This window comes from Choloepus didactylus, chromosome 6 (assembly GCF_015220235.1).
Source record: "Choloepus didactylus isolate mChoDid1 chromosome 6, mChoDid1.pri, whole genome shotgun sequence".
NCBI classification, from domain to species: Eukaryota; Metazoa; Chordata; class Mammalia; order Pilosa; family Megalonychidae; genus Choloepus; species Choloepus didactylus.
The window spans coordinates 41,459,674-41,476,276 of NC_051312.1; the positions used below are offsets into that span (position 1 = coordinate 41,459,674).

General features: G+C 40.0%; 1 pseudogene; it reads right to left on the bottom strand.

Annotated features, from left to right (window-relative positions):
* Window positions 1-15,733: 15,733 nt before the first annotated feature.
* LOC119536916 lies at window positions 15,734-16,350 on the bottom strand (annotated as a pseudogene).
* Between the last annotated feature and the right edge of the window lie 253 nt (window positions 16,351-16,603).

Here is a 16,603-nt window from a genome sequence, read left to right on the forward strand (position 1 = left end):
GAACAAAGGACCAGCAGACAGAAGCCATGTGCCTTCCTAGCTGACACATGTTCCAGACGCCATTGGCCTTTCTTCAGTGAAGGTATCCTCTTGGTGTTGCTTTAGTTTGGAAACTGTTATGGCCTTAGAACTGTGAATTCATAACCTAATAAATCCCCTTTATAAAAAACAATCCATTTCTGTTATTTTGTGTAATGGCAGCTCTAGCAAACCAGAAGACCATGTGTTGAAGATGGCGGAGCATCCATGTTCATTGATCAAGTCTCCCCACTCCCACTCCACTTTGAAGAAGAAAATACTTAGACCTGATCACAGATAGTTTGACATGAATACCTGCACCACATAAATTAGACTGCTGCAGAATTAGATCCCTACTCAGCGGATATCTAGATAAATAGTGTTAAAATATATCCCCAGTAGGTAGAATGTTGAGTACTTTATCTGGCCATCAATTTTGCCTGGAAGAAAATATGGCAAGATGTGTGGATCTATAACAATCAAAGTACAGTGCTGACCATTTATTTGCCTATTAAGAGTCTGGGAAAGAAAACAAGGGGCAAGAGGTCTGTTTAAGGGATGGATGGTTTGGAATCACCACAGAGTGAAAGGAAATCTGCCCCTCATATGTGTTCTTCATGGGAAACTAATCTGTAGGAGGGTCTCACCTATCAAGTTATATAATGATTCATTCAGGAAATGCCAGTCAATGTCTTCCCTTGGACACTCAAGTCTTGCTCAGTAGACTCACAAGAAAAATAGCCATAACACCAGGAAGGAAAGTTACACATAGGTTCTACCACATGGACAAAACCAATGCTGATCCTGTCCCCTCCACAGGAAAGTCTGTGGAAGACTGCTAGCAACGCAGCACCATTCAATGCTCTCTGCTTCATTGCAGCTGCTGGAAACCTGGAATCAGTAGAAGTCCTGATTAAAATCCACCAATAAGAAGCAATTATAAGAAATTTGGAAGGAAGAAGAGAATCACAATCCGTATTAGTATTCCTTCTACAGCAGGTAAATGGATGGGTTTCAGCAGATGTGAGATTTTGCGGGAGCCTCTACTAATTTTTTTTCTGCAAATTACCTTCTATTGTGATGGAGGCTGCTCTGATCATTACCAGAAAAGTACCACCAGTGAATCAGAGATTAGTTGCAGGCTTGCCAGATGTTTATTTCTTCAGCCTTTTCAATTTTTGAAAGCAGCTATATCCCTCTAATAAATCCCTTCCTGTTTGAAATGCTTGGAATGGGTTCTATTTTTTTTGACTGAATCCCTGACTGATACACCATATTTTGTTTTCCACATAGCACTCATCTTTGCAGAGGTACCTATTTTCTTCTTCACGATTTATTATCTTTATTCTCCCTCACCTCCCGTAGCTTGCTCTCCTTGCAAACACGTAACACATATAAAATCATGAGCCATTCGAGGGCAGAAAATTTGCCTATCTAATTAATAATTTGATCACTGATATCTGGAACAGTGCTAGGTACACAGTAGATAATAAAATTATTGTTTGGCCATCTCACACATACGTGCACACACACCCACAAAACAAAAACAATAAAGCAAACAAAAGACTACATATATACTGAATACAGTTTGCAAACTCTGTTTTGAAGGTAAGCGATGGTTGACCATTGAGACAATTTTTTTCTGGTTTTCAAATTTCATTTTAAATAGAGGAGATGTTCAATGATAAAACTGGTAGGTCAGTTATATTGTAGGGATCCGTAGTGATATGATAATTAAAGGGTGTATGATTTCTTCTCTAATATGTTTTTTTCTTATTTATATGACATGGATTTGCCCTTGATATGGAATAATTATTTCTTCGACTGAAAATAATTAATTCTTGAATGCTATTACAACAGTTTATTTTAGTTAATTATTCTATATGGAATCTGAGCATCCAAGACTGAAATGCCTCTCAACAATATGCATACCAAATCTAAAATATACTCATTTTCAAAAAATAATAAAAGCCTTAAAGATAAAGTATGAGTGATCTATGAAAACAATAATGATACTCTAAAAAATAATATTTAAAGTTATACCAGTGTCTGGATTTCTATTATTTTTCAATTCTCTTTATGCTTTGAAGGCTCTAGATCATGAAATACATATGTAACAGGATAGAATAATTTTCTCTTTTTTCTGTAACCTACCTGTGCGGGACACTGATTACGTGCTTCAACTTGGCGGGCCTGGGCTGGGGGACCTGATCAGCCCCTGGGGAGGGTGGTGGGCACGGGCGACAGCGCCCTCCACAGCCCCCCGGGCCTGGGAAAGTGAGGCCGGAGGCAGGCCCCATTTCCTCACCCAAAATACCACTGTTAGGGGAGGCTTGCCGGAGGGAACCGCCTTTTCCCCACCCCCTTATCTTGCCCGGACACTCCCCGTTGCCAGTGCAACTCCCATCACCACCAGTGCGCATACATTGTTGCCAGACACCGTTACCGGAGCAACTCTCGCCCCTTTTCAATCAACCTCCGCGCCCTCTCAGAACCAATCCAAGCCTTTAACCTCTACAGCTACCCCGCCCTCTAAACGCCCGATATACGCTTGTACTCTCCCCTAATAAACTCTCTTGGCTTCTTCACCCTAAAAGAACCGTGTCCCGCCTGTTCCTTTCTCGCCACCCTCCATACTTTGCACGCCTACGCCGGGGACCGGGCCCAGTCCCCCGCCTCGCCCTCGCGTCCGGGAAAGAGCCCCCGCCGCCGGTACCCTCCAAGCAATCCTGAGAGCCTAGGATTTGGTAACCGGCCGCCACCTCCCCCCCCCAGACGAGTCAACTGCGACCGCAACTGGCGCCCAACGTGGGGCCCCTGGAATTAAAAGTCCTCTCCACGCAGCGGTCCAGTAAAACCACCCGCTCGCCCGGATGCCTCTCCAGCTCCCCTTCTCCTCGCCTGCAAAGTAAGGGCCGCCTCTCCCTCGCCGCCCCGCGGAGCCGCCTCTCCCTCGCCGCTCCACGTCCGGAGCCGCCTCTCCCACGCCGCTCCGCGCCCGGGCCGCTCTTCCTTTCCCGCGTTAACCTAACTCTTACCCCCGACTACCTTTCGTCTTCTCTTCCTATGTCCCCCCATTCCTCCTAACACTCTTCCTCCAGTAGCTTTCCCTCTTCCCCTCCATTACTTTGCTGTGGTCCTTTGTGTCTTTGTTTCTTTGTTTCGCGCGGTGTGCCTCTTTGCGACCGCCCCCCCGAAACCGCTCTCGCTACTAGAGGCTCCTGCCTTCTATTCTCGCCGTCTCCTTCGGCCTCGCGACCACGGTTTACCTCATTTTCTTTACTCAATAATCAACCCCCCTTTTTCTTTTCTCACTCCGCTATGGGTAATCGTCTATCTGCACGCCAAGCACCCCAAGTTCGTGCTCTGGCTGGTCTCCTAGACACACATCGCTGTAAGGTGTCTGTCCGGCAGCTGCAAGTATACTGGGACCTCCTGCTGCCCTTTAACCCATGGCTCACCACTTGCCATCTTTGGGACCCTGTTACTTATGATCGCCTTATTGATCGGGTCACCAACGCCATGGGACATGAGAGCAAGCGCTTCCCTCCCGGCTTGCTCCCCACCTTAATAACCGTCCGCTCCTGCCTTCAAGGCTCCCTCCCCCCTGATCGAGGCCCCATTAAATCCAAGGAGGCCCTATCAACCCAGTCAACAGATTCAGACAGCGATACTAATGTAGACCACGATTCGGACACAGAGTCCTTAGTTGAGCAGATTAACAACGCGCTCGAAGTGACTCCCAAAAAACAAAATAACACTGAGCCTCGCCAAAATGGCGAACTTCCTCCTCCTCCTTCTTCTTCCATCGAGGGGAGGAAGTGCTCCGGCGATGACGTCAGCCCTAAGCTGGGCCGGAAACCGCAAGCGCTTTACCCCGCCCTTTCACAGGGCGGAGCTAGTCCACCATCTTATGCCTTAGCCACTCCCACCGCGCCGCCGTCTTGCGACGCTTGGGGCCTCCCACTTCCACCTCCCCCTCCGGCGAGCTCCCCCTCGGAGCCGCTACCGGCAGCTGCCGCCGCTCCTCCCACCCTGCCGACTAACAACCCCTGGCTGCCTTCTACACCTCAAGGCAACCCTTGGGGCAACGCTCCCCCTACCCTCACTCCCGCGCCAAGCCCTCTGCAAGCACGTCCTCCTTTCTCTCGTGCTTTTCACTGCTTTCCTCTTAACCTTACCCCCACACCACAGAGACCGTACGACTGGTATCCCATTGACTCAGACACTATCAAGCAACTTCGCAGGGCCGTCAAGGAGGACGGATTGGGTAGCCCATATGCTTCCCAAATACTGCAGGATGTCACCATGGACCTTTGCCTCCCCCAAGACTGGGCCTCGCTTGCCCATTCCATTCTTAACCCCGGCCAGTTTGTTGATTGGCGTGCTCACTTCCAGGCGGAAGCAGCTAAACAAAGTGAGCAAGACGCAGCCACTGGAGTCTATCATCACCCCGAAGCCTACTTAGGCACGGGAGTGTTTATAAATGCATCTGCTTATATTAATGTACCTGCCACCTTTTGGCCTATCCTTCGGGGAATCGCCTTGCGAGCTTTTGCCAACTGCTCCGCCTGTCAGCCTAATAAATTCACCAAGCTCTTCCAGGAGCCGAGCGAGCCTTTCGCCACCTTTGTCTCCAGAGTCGAAGAAACCTGCGCTCGAAAGTACCAGCGACTCGCCACCTCTGACGCTCCCTACTCCGAGATAACAACCAACCCTCCGCGACCTCACTGCCACCGGTCAACCCGCTGACCGCGAGGCCCTTCTCGATCGCCTGAACATCGCACCAACCTCGAGCTCCAGCTTCTCTGAACCTCCAACTTTAAACCCCCCACCCTCGTCCATCCCGCAAGCAGCAAGGCCCCTGTCCAGCGCCCGGGCACCACACCAACGCCGAGCTCCAGCCTCGCTGAGCCACCGTCAACCCCTTTTTCCCCTCCCCGGCCTCCCCCTTCCCTCATCCCTTAGCGGGCCTCTCCGGTAAGCTTCTTCCTTTAATTAGAAAAGAAGGGGGAAATGCGGGACACTGATTACGTGCTTCAACTTGGCGAGCCTGGGCTGGGGGACCTGATCAGCCCCTGGGGAGGGTGGTGGGCACGGGCGACAGCGCCCTCCACAGCCCCCCGGGCCTGGGAAAGTGAGGCCGGAGGCAGGCCCCATTTCCTCACCCAAAATACCACTGTTAGGGGAGGCTTGCCGGAGGGAACCGCCTTTTCCCCACCCCCTTATCTTGCCCAGACACTCCCCGTTGCCAGTGCAACTCCCATCACCACCAGTGCGCATACATTGTTGCCAGACACCGTTACCGGAGCAACTCTCGCCCCTTTTCAATCAACCTCCGCGCCCTCTCAGAACCAATCCAAGCCTTTAACCTCTACAGCTACCCCGCCCTCTAAACGCCCGATATAAGCTTGTACTCTCCCCTAATAAACTCTCTTGGCTTCTTCACCCTAAAAGAACCATGTCCCGCCTGTTCCTTTCTCGCCGCCCTCCATACTTTGCACGCCTACGCCGGGGACCGGGCCCAGTCCCCCGCCTCGCCCCCGCCTCCGGGAAAGAGCCCCCGCCGCCGGTACCCTCCAAGCAATCCTGAGAGCCTAGGATTTGGTAACCGGCCGCCACCTCCCCCCCCCAGACGAGTCAACTGCGACCGCATACCTGTTTGCTACAGAAGCAACAGGATTTTAGTAGGAAAGAAGATGGGAATAAAGTCACCTAGGTTCCATTAACACCTCTATTTTGACCTTGTAAAAGTTGCTCCACCTCTCAAAACAATGTTCTTTTGTGTAAAAGTAAAAGTTTAGACTATATGATATGCATTACCTATTCTAACCTTTAGTCACCTCTGAGACGTTCATATTTTTCTGATTCCTTCACTGTAGCTGGATAAGCTTTCATAAAGATACACAGAAAAACAGAAGAATGATTTGCTTCGGATAGTACACAGAATTTCCAAATTCATGGAATTAATTATCAATTCATGGATTAATTATCCAGTCTTCATTCAAGTTTAGAGCAGTTAATGTGTCCAGCCATAGGAATCAAACAATTCTTGTGTCTCAGGAGAACAGTCAAATGAGCCATAGTTATGGTACAATAATCTTACACTGACAGCAAGATCTTCCATTACAGACATATTTTTTCTTAGTAAATGAGTCATAAAGAATTAGGGCTATATGTGGTACCCTCTCCTCTTTTGTAAAGAGACAGAATTACCGAGAGGAAGCAACAGATTCTTAAGTGTGCAAAATCTGCTATGAGATTATTTGTTGAGGTTGGAGAAGTCATATGGTATTTTCAGATTCCTGTTTCCACATTCTGTTAAACTATATGCTGAAAACATCAATGATTGGGCAGAGTGACAAGTTCAGTGCCTGCATATAACAAAAAAAAAGTGCTTTCTGAAAGTTTCTGAAAGTTGTATGGTGCAAATGGAAAAGAAGAGTAAAAGAGAAAGAAAGGAAGAAAGAAAGGGAGGAAGGGAGGGAGGGAGGGAGAATGGGAGAGAATGAGAAAGAGAGAAAGAAAGAAAGAAAAAGACAAAGACAGAGAAAATAGAATGCTTATCATGGATTTCTTTTAAAATGAGTCCATTGATCCATACTGAAATAGAAAATAATGTATCCACTAAATACATGGAGTAAGAGAAAGATATATGCTTGATATTCTTTTCCCAAACTCTTCACTAGTTAGTTAGAAGCTTATGCTTAGTTTAGACCAGGAATCAGTTTCCCTTACACCCCTCCCCAACCTCCCCAAACTTTTTTTATGTTAAACAAAGTACAGAAGTGATTATTCTTGGTGGCAAGAGGTCAAAATAATGTTGTTTATATTAGCCAGAACATTTAGACTTCTATTTTCTGTGGAGTTTAGCAATCTCTTTTGCTAAAGTTTGTTGATTTGACAAAAAGGGCAAAACACACAATTCCTGGAATGTGAAGAAAAAAGTGATGTGAGTGCAAAAGAGAAAACAAAAGTATCTGTGATTACTGGAACTTAATCTTGGAAATTCCTAACTATGGACAGAATGAAAAATGAATTTAGGAAATGCACGTGGGCACATGGGCTTTGATAGGATCTTCACTTTCAAGAAAGCCATTAAGTGTTGGCTTTGTCAAGGCAGAAAAGAGAAAAAAAATTATTATTATATGTCAGATACCCTCAATTCCCAAAGTCAAAACTATATTATTACATTGGTGTATAACATAAATCAAGGAAAATATATAAAAGCAAGAGTCAGAAAAACTTTTCTTTTGTTCTGACTTGGGTGTGACTGTTTAATGAATTGTATCTGAAAGGAGTAACAATATTATAAATGTCCACCTACCCAGCTCAGAAGAAAGAGAATGAAACTCATTTATCTCAATTGCTTTAAAAGCCAGAGATACTTTAGGCAGGAGTTATAAAACCGATTGGATTTTTTATCTCATGTGAATAATAAAAGGAAAATACTAGATGCCAGTTTTGTACATGGGAAGTAAACTACCTTTGTCCATTCAGAAGATAGACTTTCAGGTAGTGACATATTTTTAAACTTATATTTAAGGAAACATGGCTCTTCGGTGTGATAGAAATACCACTGCTGCAGATATATAGATACATTTTAAGCTAGTTTAGTTATTTCCTTTCATTGTGTGACAAGGGTGGATGATTTGATTAGTTTAATTCAGGGCAAGCTGCAAGGATATACATTTTAGTGTCTTATTAGTGCTAAACACAGAGAATATTATATAAATCTTACCAGTTCTTCAAATATCAGGTCCAGTCACACTTCATTCTTGAAGTTGCAGTCTGTGTTAAAGAGTATGTTCCTCCTAGGGGAGAAGAGGCTTTATTTGTTCAATAGCAAACAAGTACTATATTTCTCTTTTTAGAAACATTATGGCATTGATCTAGGGCTGTATTTGCAAAAGAGGATCCAGGGAGTACACGTTCTGCAAGATTAGCTATGAATAAAATGACACCATGGCCATATGATTTCAAAACATATTAAGCACTGTACCTCCCATCTGGAGAATCATAAAGTTTGTTGGTATATTAAAGGCTTTAAGATAATACTGTGTAGTAAATATGGCTTTGTAAGAGGCTTTGTAAGATTTTAACCCAAAGAACATGTTTTTTAAAATGACTGATTTAATTTCTTGGGCTGCTCAAGCACATACCATGAAAAGAATCAGGTTAAACAATGAGAATTTATTTGCTCATGGTTTTGAGGCTAAAAGAAAGTTCAAATCAAGGTGTCATCAAGGTCATGCTCTCCCACCAATGACTGGCGTTTTGGGGCTAGCTGCTGGCAATCCTTGGTCCTCAGCTCCTCTGACACATGACAAGGCACATGGCAGACTTCCCTGGCTTCTCTGTTCTCTTTGATGCCATTGAATTTCGGCTTCTGGCTGCTCTGTCTGTGGCTTTCTCTCGTGTCTTAATTTCATTTTACTTACAGACTCTGGTAATGGGATTCAGACCCATCCTGTTTGGACTGAGCTACACCTTAATTGAGTTAACCTCATTAAAAGGTTCTACTTACAATGGGTTCTTATTCACAGGAAGGGATTCAATTTAAGAACGTTTTTCTGGGGTACATACAGCTTCAAACCACCGCAATGACTGTGTTGTGTTCTGTCCATAGCACAGTTCCCAGCACAAGTTCCTTTTAATATAAGCAGTAGGGTTCGATAGCCTAAATAAAGGAAAGCTTAAATAAATCTTCAATAGATTTGAAAATGGAATGAGAGGTCTTTTTTTCCTCTTTAAAGATACAAGAATAAGTAAAAATTAACACGTGGATGGAACTATGACAAAAGATATGGAAGACAGAAACAAGGAGTTATCAGTATTGACAGGATGCCATTTTAGTGGTCTCTGTTTTTTTAGGGAACCTGTTTTTAGCCAGAAAATGTGATTGATTGGAATATATTAAATTAGCTAGGAGGATCATCCTTATCACACAAAAGAGAGACTAGGATTAAATATATAAGAAAAAGTTTGTGTTTTTTTAAAGGACTCACAATGGCTTGTTGTAGGTTACAAAATGTGCCAGAAGGCTAAAGTGAATTAAATTTTATAGCCTTTAAGGGAATAATTAAATTTGAATTTAGTTTGCAGAGTAAGGTTGCTGGATCTATATAGCGAAAGGATGAAACATCAAAGAAGAGAACAATCTTTTTAAAATTAGAATTCATAGTTTTTGAAGAGGCAGCAAATTTCCATAAATAAAGTAGGTAAATAAAAAAGTGGTGCAGTGAATACATTAAGACATAAATATGTTGTGCACTTTATAGTTAAATGATTTTAGGTATTTGGGGGAAGAACTTTTGTAATAAAAGGAACTTCACAGTTGTTTTAAAAATTTAAGATGCTTACTAGATGGAAAGTATAGACATTAAATTGCAAGGTCTTTTAAAAGTAAACTTATATGATCATAAAGTCAATGACACTAAAAGGAAGAATTAGAAATGATTTAGAAAGAGTTCTTCATATTTATGCAGCCCCTAATTATTAAGTTTTCTTGAATCTATACATGAATTGGATTATCACAATAATACTTTGGGTGATAAATTTGAAATTTACAATTAATGAAGAAGAGAATAAAGAACTTAATAATTTGATAAGGTTTATCTGCTATAACGTTTAGGATAGGTGAGATTTCGCTGCAGTAACTAACATCTACAACATGTCATTGACTTGAAACAACTAAAGTTTATTTCCTGGTTGGGTTGCATAACCATCGTGGGTTAGCTGTAGTCTGCTCCATATTATTTTTACTTGGAATCACAGGCTGGCAGAGCAGCTTCTAAAAGGAATGAGCTGCTGATTGAGGGAGAAAGAAAGATATATTACAAATATGCAATGCCATTAATGCTCTTATGGAAAAATAACATGTCACTGCTGCCAGTATTCCATGGACCAGATCAATTACGTGGCTGATTTTGAGTTCTCCATGGTCAATTCTTATAATCTTCTCTCAGACAGGGTTCCTCAAGAAGGAACCAAAATTTTTGTGGTAGATGAGTAAAATTTAGCCAATATTTAGTAGTAGAAACAGGCATGTAGTAAATGCTAAAAAATAACAGAGCTGCTTTCACTCTTCAACAGTTTTTTAATAATTTAATTAATGGATGAAAACACCAACAATGTGCCAATATATTAATTCATGCATATATAAATTCATGCATATGTCTTTAAATTTCTCCTATATCCCTGAATTCACACCTTGTTTGTTGCCTCTTTTTTTTACCTTCGAGACTTAAAACTTGTGGCAGAGATGCTGATATATTTACCAAATGTTTAACTCTGGACACAGAGCTAGATCATATTTCCTAGACTTCTTCGCTAATAGATGGGTCCTGGTGATTGGAAGTGAGTAGAAAAGATGGACTTCCAGATCTGAAACCTATAAAACATCCTGAGATCCTTCATGCCTTCTCTCTTTTCCATTGGCTGTTTGAATATTGACAAGCCTGCAGAGGACTCCAAGACCAGTTGAAATGATGGAGCCACAAATGGTGAGATGCAGTGTGTCTGAATCACCACTTAAAGGGAGCTGCCCAGGAGATCCAATTAAACAGGGACATCCATATGATTTGGCTGTGTTAGTGAGAAATAGTTGTCTATTGTGTTAAAATACTGAAATGCTGAAAGGTCAGGGTACTTAGTCAGCTCTCTACTTAACCAATTAATAAAAACAGTTTCAAGTTCAGCAACAAATTGTACTCTTTCCTGGGTGCACAGTGCCTAAGCGTCTAATATGGAAATCTTTCCTATAATTGTCTCTCTGTGATGTAATCTGCATCCCTGTTTTTCATCTGGCTCCAGACAGTTAAACTGGCTCTACTCTGATTAAATTTGTTTTATGATTTAAAAAATAATATTGTTACCAGACTTTTTCATAAATTTTTCATAAACTAGTAACTCAACAGAAAACTGAAGCTACCTAATATGATAGCCATGATTCTTCTACAGTTTGGGAAAAACAGTGGATTTTTCTTTTCAAATTTTCTTAGAATACCATTATAGTCACACATTTGCTAATATACTGTAGGCTTACTGGGTTACACAGTTAATAATAGGTGTCTAATCAAACTATAAAGGGAAAGAGATACTAGAGAAGATATATTTTCATTTAGACTAAACCATTAACCCTTTTTATGATGTTCCTTAATTCAGACTAGCATTTATCATAAACCAATTAATCTCCAAAGCTATTACTCCCATATAAGGTAATTATGGATATTAGATCCAAATTCATTCTTACAAGCTGCAGTGAAATTAGAAAGTTAACCTCACCTATTTTTGCATATGTATTTTGAATATGTACTGTCAAGTATTGTGCTGGTCTGTTGTACCAAACTTTAACACTAGATTTTAAAATGCTATACCCAAGTGGATATACTTAATATAGTAATGTAAGATATTGTTATTAATTTATAAACATGATCTAGTTGAACTGAAAATGCTCTTTCATTTTTAAGTCAAAGTGTTGTTTTTATTGAAAAATTTTATAGTCTTGGTAATTTTGATCTTCCCTTTTGCAAAATGTAAATCTTCAAGCCCACTGATGCAGCTTTAATAATATTTATAATTTTAATTGCATTCAATATTTTAGTTGGACAAATGTTTATTGAACAATTCCTGACAATGGATCATAGCATCTCCAAACGTCCTTCTGTCTGCATCTCCAAGCATCAGCAAGTATCTTGGTCTCTACAAAAGTCTCTCTCAGCTGCTCTGGGCTCCTTCTGTCCATGAACTCTCCTATAGGACTCCGGTGATCAAACTGAGGACCACCCTGAGCTGGGTAGGGTAATACCTCCATGGAAATAATTTAATCAAAGGTATCACCCACAGTTGGGTGTGTCACATCTTCACAGAAACACTCAATCAAAATGTCCTACCCCACAAGATTGGATTAAAAGATCATGGCTTTGTGGGGGACAAAATATATCCAAACTAGCACAAAGGTGGAAAAGTAAAAAAAAAGTAAATAAATTAATAAAAACACAAAACAGATTCTTCCCTGAAGCTTCCAGAAAGGAAGCAGCTCTAGTGCCACCTTGAGTTTTTTCTGGTGCAACCGCTTCAGTTTCTGACCTCCAGAACTGTAAGACAATAAATGTGTGTTGTTTGAAGCCACTGAATACATGGAAGTTTATCAGCAGTAGTGGGATGCTAATACAGGAGCCATATGCATTATCTAGACAGGCGAAAAAGAGGAAGGGACCTGAATCCCCGCCATGTTTATTAAGCTCTCACTCATGGGTATACTACCATCAGCCCAAAATAAATGTTCACAGTGGTAAGAGTCACAGTCTCTGCTCTTGAGGAAAAAAGTTTACAAACTAGCCAGATTTTCCTATGCGAAAACACGACCATATGGCAGAGATGTTAGCAGCACAAAGTCGTGCCAGCAGGATAATCAACCATCATTTACAAGGCCAGCAGTCCCAGGGAACTGGCAAGCAAGGAGCATCACCCACCGTAGCAGCTGTTGCCATGGCCCCAAATCCTATAATAGTGACAAAAAAGAAACAACAACAACAACACACAACAACAGAAACCCTCTGAGATCTTGGACTTGTAAAGTTTGAAAGGCAGCATGGTGTAATCAAAAGCAGTAGGGAGCTACCTTAGACAATTTGGATATTGTTCTCAGCTCTCCCTGCCAATAGGTTTGTGACCTTGGGCATGTTATTAAGCACCACTGTTTCCCTCCTCTCCGAATGAGGTTGGAACCCTTCAACTATTCTCTGGGATCTTGCTGAGATTTCTTCTAAAATAAGCCAACTCCCTTTTTATAAAAAATCAGATACAATTAAAGACAATTTTAATATCAGGAAAAAGTTTATGTATGATTTACTTAACATTATTTACAAATACTTATTGCTAACTTACTTTAATACCAAGCTGTTTTACACATTTATATGTATGTACATTCACATCCACATATATATAACCATATGCACATAAGCATATAATATAGTTTACAGAGAGAATATAATCCTTTATACAGAGGATCCATATAGACAGAATGTACTTAATAAAGCATAATTGGAGTTTTATAACTAAGCTAATGTTTTATGGAGAATCTGAATGCAGAATTGGAGAAAGAAATTTTCCAATGGCTGTGTTCATTACACTGATGCAGTTTTTTTGAGTTGTAACTCTTACAAACATAACTCAAATACAGGAAAATAGTAGTAATAAGCTTCCAGATTATTAAAATTCTCAATTAATAAGGATGCTTGTATTTAGCCAAAAAAGGACCAAAACCACAAGAAAACAGACTTGAACAAGAGCCTTCTGAATAAATACTATTAGGGAGATAACCTGGGTCAGGATATATTTGACCCCATCGAGGAAAATGTCTATGGATGGCATGAGTTGGGTGGACTAAGGAGATTTTGGGACAGAAAATAGATTTGGCCCTGCTTCTACAATTTTCATTGGTTTTATATCCCTAAACCTTGTTCTCACTTTTTCTGGAGATTAAGATTCTGCGCTGATAAAATAGAGATGCCAGATGCCTATTTCAGAAATAGGAAATATTGGGAAACACACAAATGTCCAGAACTGTGACACTTTCAGATATTTATTTAATGCTTTTTAAGACTTAGTTCCCTCATCCCTAAAATGGGAATGACATATACTATCAAGTGCATAGGGTTGTTGTAAGGATTAAATGCCATTAGGTATGTAAACTGCTTAGCCCTTTGCCTGGCACACAGTGAGCTTTCAATACATTTTATTACACCTAAGATTACATTAGGCAATATATTGGATGAACAATCAGAGTTTTGGCACATAATAGATGCTCAAAAACCACAAATTTACTTTCACTCTCACAGTTTCTAAGTAAATTAATGAATGAATGAAAATAACAATTTGCCAATACATTAATTCCTAAACCTATGCCTATGTCTTTAACTTTCTGTGTTTCTAATTCAGAAAGTAGCTTTGACATCAAGGATTAAAATTTCTCAAGGGATTCAGCAATTAGTCCTCAGCCAAAGGAGAGACATTTTAAACATGATTACACTTATTATGACTGAAATGTCTTAATATCTTAACATCACCATTTCCAATGTCATTGAAAACTCATTTTCAAAATTACTTGAAGGTGTCTTTCTGGTTTAATGGATAAAAAATACCAGGGAGCATCTCAATTCTGTTTCCAGTTTTGTTTAAGCCCAGACACCATTAGTGACCAAAAGCTATTAATTTCATGAAACTCTCCAGTGGTCTCCAGAACACCAAGGAGGGAACTGTCCATGCCAGAATAATCTTCTTCCAATTATCCAAATATATGAAAAACATTTTGTTTTATTGGGTAAACATGGATTTGGGGTTAGGATATTTGGTTCTTAAACAATCTATTTCACATCCATATGTAGCTTTTAAAATATTAAAGATTGTAAATGATCTACTTCCAAAGGGGAAAAAAATTATAATGTTGTGTAATAAACAAAGATCATCAAAAAACTCTTCTCTCAAATATGCCAACAAAAATATTTTAAGAAGAAACACTCTTCTTAAAAGTGTATAAAGCTTTACTCTAATGCATCTCTACAAATATATGTGGATAGAATATAAATATTTAAGCAAAAATATGTTTCTAATTCAAATAGTATTTCAGTTGTTTGCTACCATTTCCAACTACTTCTTGAGACTTCATGATCCTGACAAAGTCAAATTTTTCAAAATTAAGATAAAAATAGTTTTGACAATTGAGTGAATTAAGATTACTTTAGCCATTGTTGCTTTTTTTTTAATAAGGTATCAGTCAGTTATAGAATATGTTCCCTAGTTCTTCTAGATTGAAATTTTAAAAAAAAAGGCAATAGTAAATGTACTTTAGCTAGAAGAATTAGAAAATATGCAGTTTTTTACAAAAAAAGCATCTCAATAGTAGTGCTTTATTTTTATGGGAAGTACTAATTAATATTGTTTGACAGATCACATTTATTAAACACTACATGTCCCATGTTCTGCTACCCCATTCTTTGCCCATAATTTCATTCTATCACTACAAAAATTCTAAGGTGAAGAATGTTATCATATAGGTAAAATAATAAACATATAAACATTTAAACACATGATGATGAGAATAGGACTGCAAACTCAGGTCTGACCACAAATTTATAGTCTTAAAAATTCACTTTTCAAGTGAAATAACTTTTTCATCTTACTTTTCACATCAGTAAAACTAGGTTAGTAAAAATGATGTCATAGTTGTGAGCATGGTGGGTATTCCTTGTGTCCTTTACAAATAGTGTTCTGCTGTGAAATTCAATGAGTATCTCTTTTCTGCCATGCTTTTTTATCAGGTACATATCAAAGAGTAGAACTGATGGGTCATAGGTTATGCATATGTTAAAATCCCAAATCACTCTGCAGTATCAGTAGAAATTCTTTTAAGTGTGTTCACTAGCCAACACTTTATTATAGACAAATAATCGGTTATAGCATATATTAAACTAGATTAAGCATGGATCTATACAGTGTAGGGGAGTTAAAACATTGGAATAGTAACTAATAACTGAGCTTATTATGGGTTTATCCCATAAATGCTATGCATACATTCTTTGCGGTGAGGAAAACTATGTCTGGCAGATCAAAGTCAATGGCAACATACCCCAATGTTTCAAAGCAACAAAGGTATTTCAGGGTTATCTCTTTTGTGTGAATCTTCATAACTTGGTATAATTTTTGTTTCAATCTAACACTTCTGGGCATGTTTTTTTCTTGAGCTGTTAGCCATGTTGGGGAATGAATGTTTGCTAAGAACTACTTCTAGTAGATCAACTTTCAAAGAAAAGTCAAGTTTGGGTACATTTAGATTTAGAGATTTTTCCATCTTTAATGATTAAAGTCTTGGATGGCTTCACATTCCTCTTTTTGTTCCTTAATTTTTCTTGGTTTTCACACTGGTTTTCCATATGTATAAGAGTTATTAATCTGTGTTGAAGAGTGAATAAAAAGAGCCTATTCCATAATTGCTTTCATCTAATTTATTTTTGTTGAGTTTCTTTGCTTTTAATTCTGGTGCTCGGAGGTGGTCTTTGGCCTCTGAAGAAGAAGGTAGACAAGCATTGATAACTGAGTACCAATGACCATCTTCTTGTTTCATTTTCATGCTCTTGGTGAACTTTCCTCTGGGACTGTCCTTTGCCTTTGGCTCATTTGAGGGAGTAAGCTTTTCCTGGCCTCTGATCTGTTGCTCAATTAATAAAATGCCTGAATCCTTTCTGAATGCTGTATTTCTTTTCTATCTGTTTCAGTCAGGATTCCCCAGAGAAACATAAGCAAGGGGGCTGCTTCCTCAAAGGAGGGCATTGCAGGTTTATTTGGAAAAGAAGGGTCAGCAGAATTTAGGAGATTCAATATTCCAGCTTCATTTTCATCTCCCCATATGTCCACATTCCAATTTTTAGGATCCCATTCCTTCACAATCAATGCTCTCACTTGAATAACAAATACCCTGTATTGTAATTCAGCTACTCACACAATAAGATTCTGCAATTGTTTTCAGAAATCCCAACTCTGCAGCTATAGGAGTCCTCCTCCACCACCCCCCACCTCTATCCCC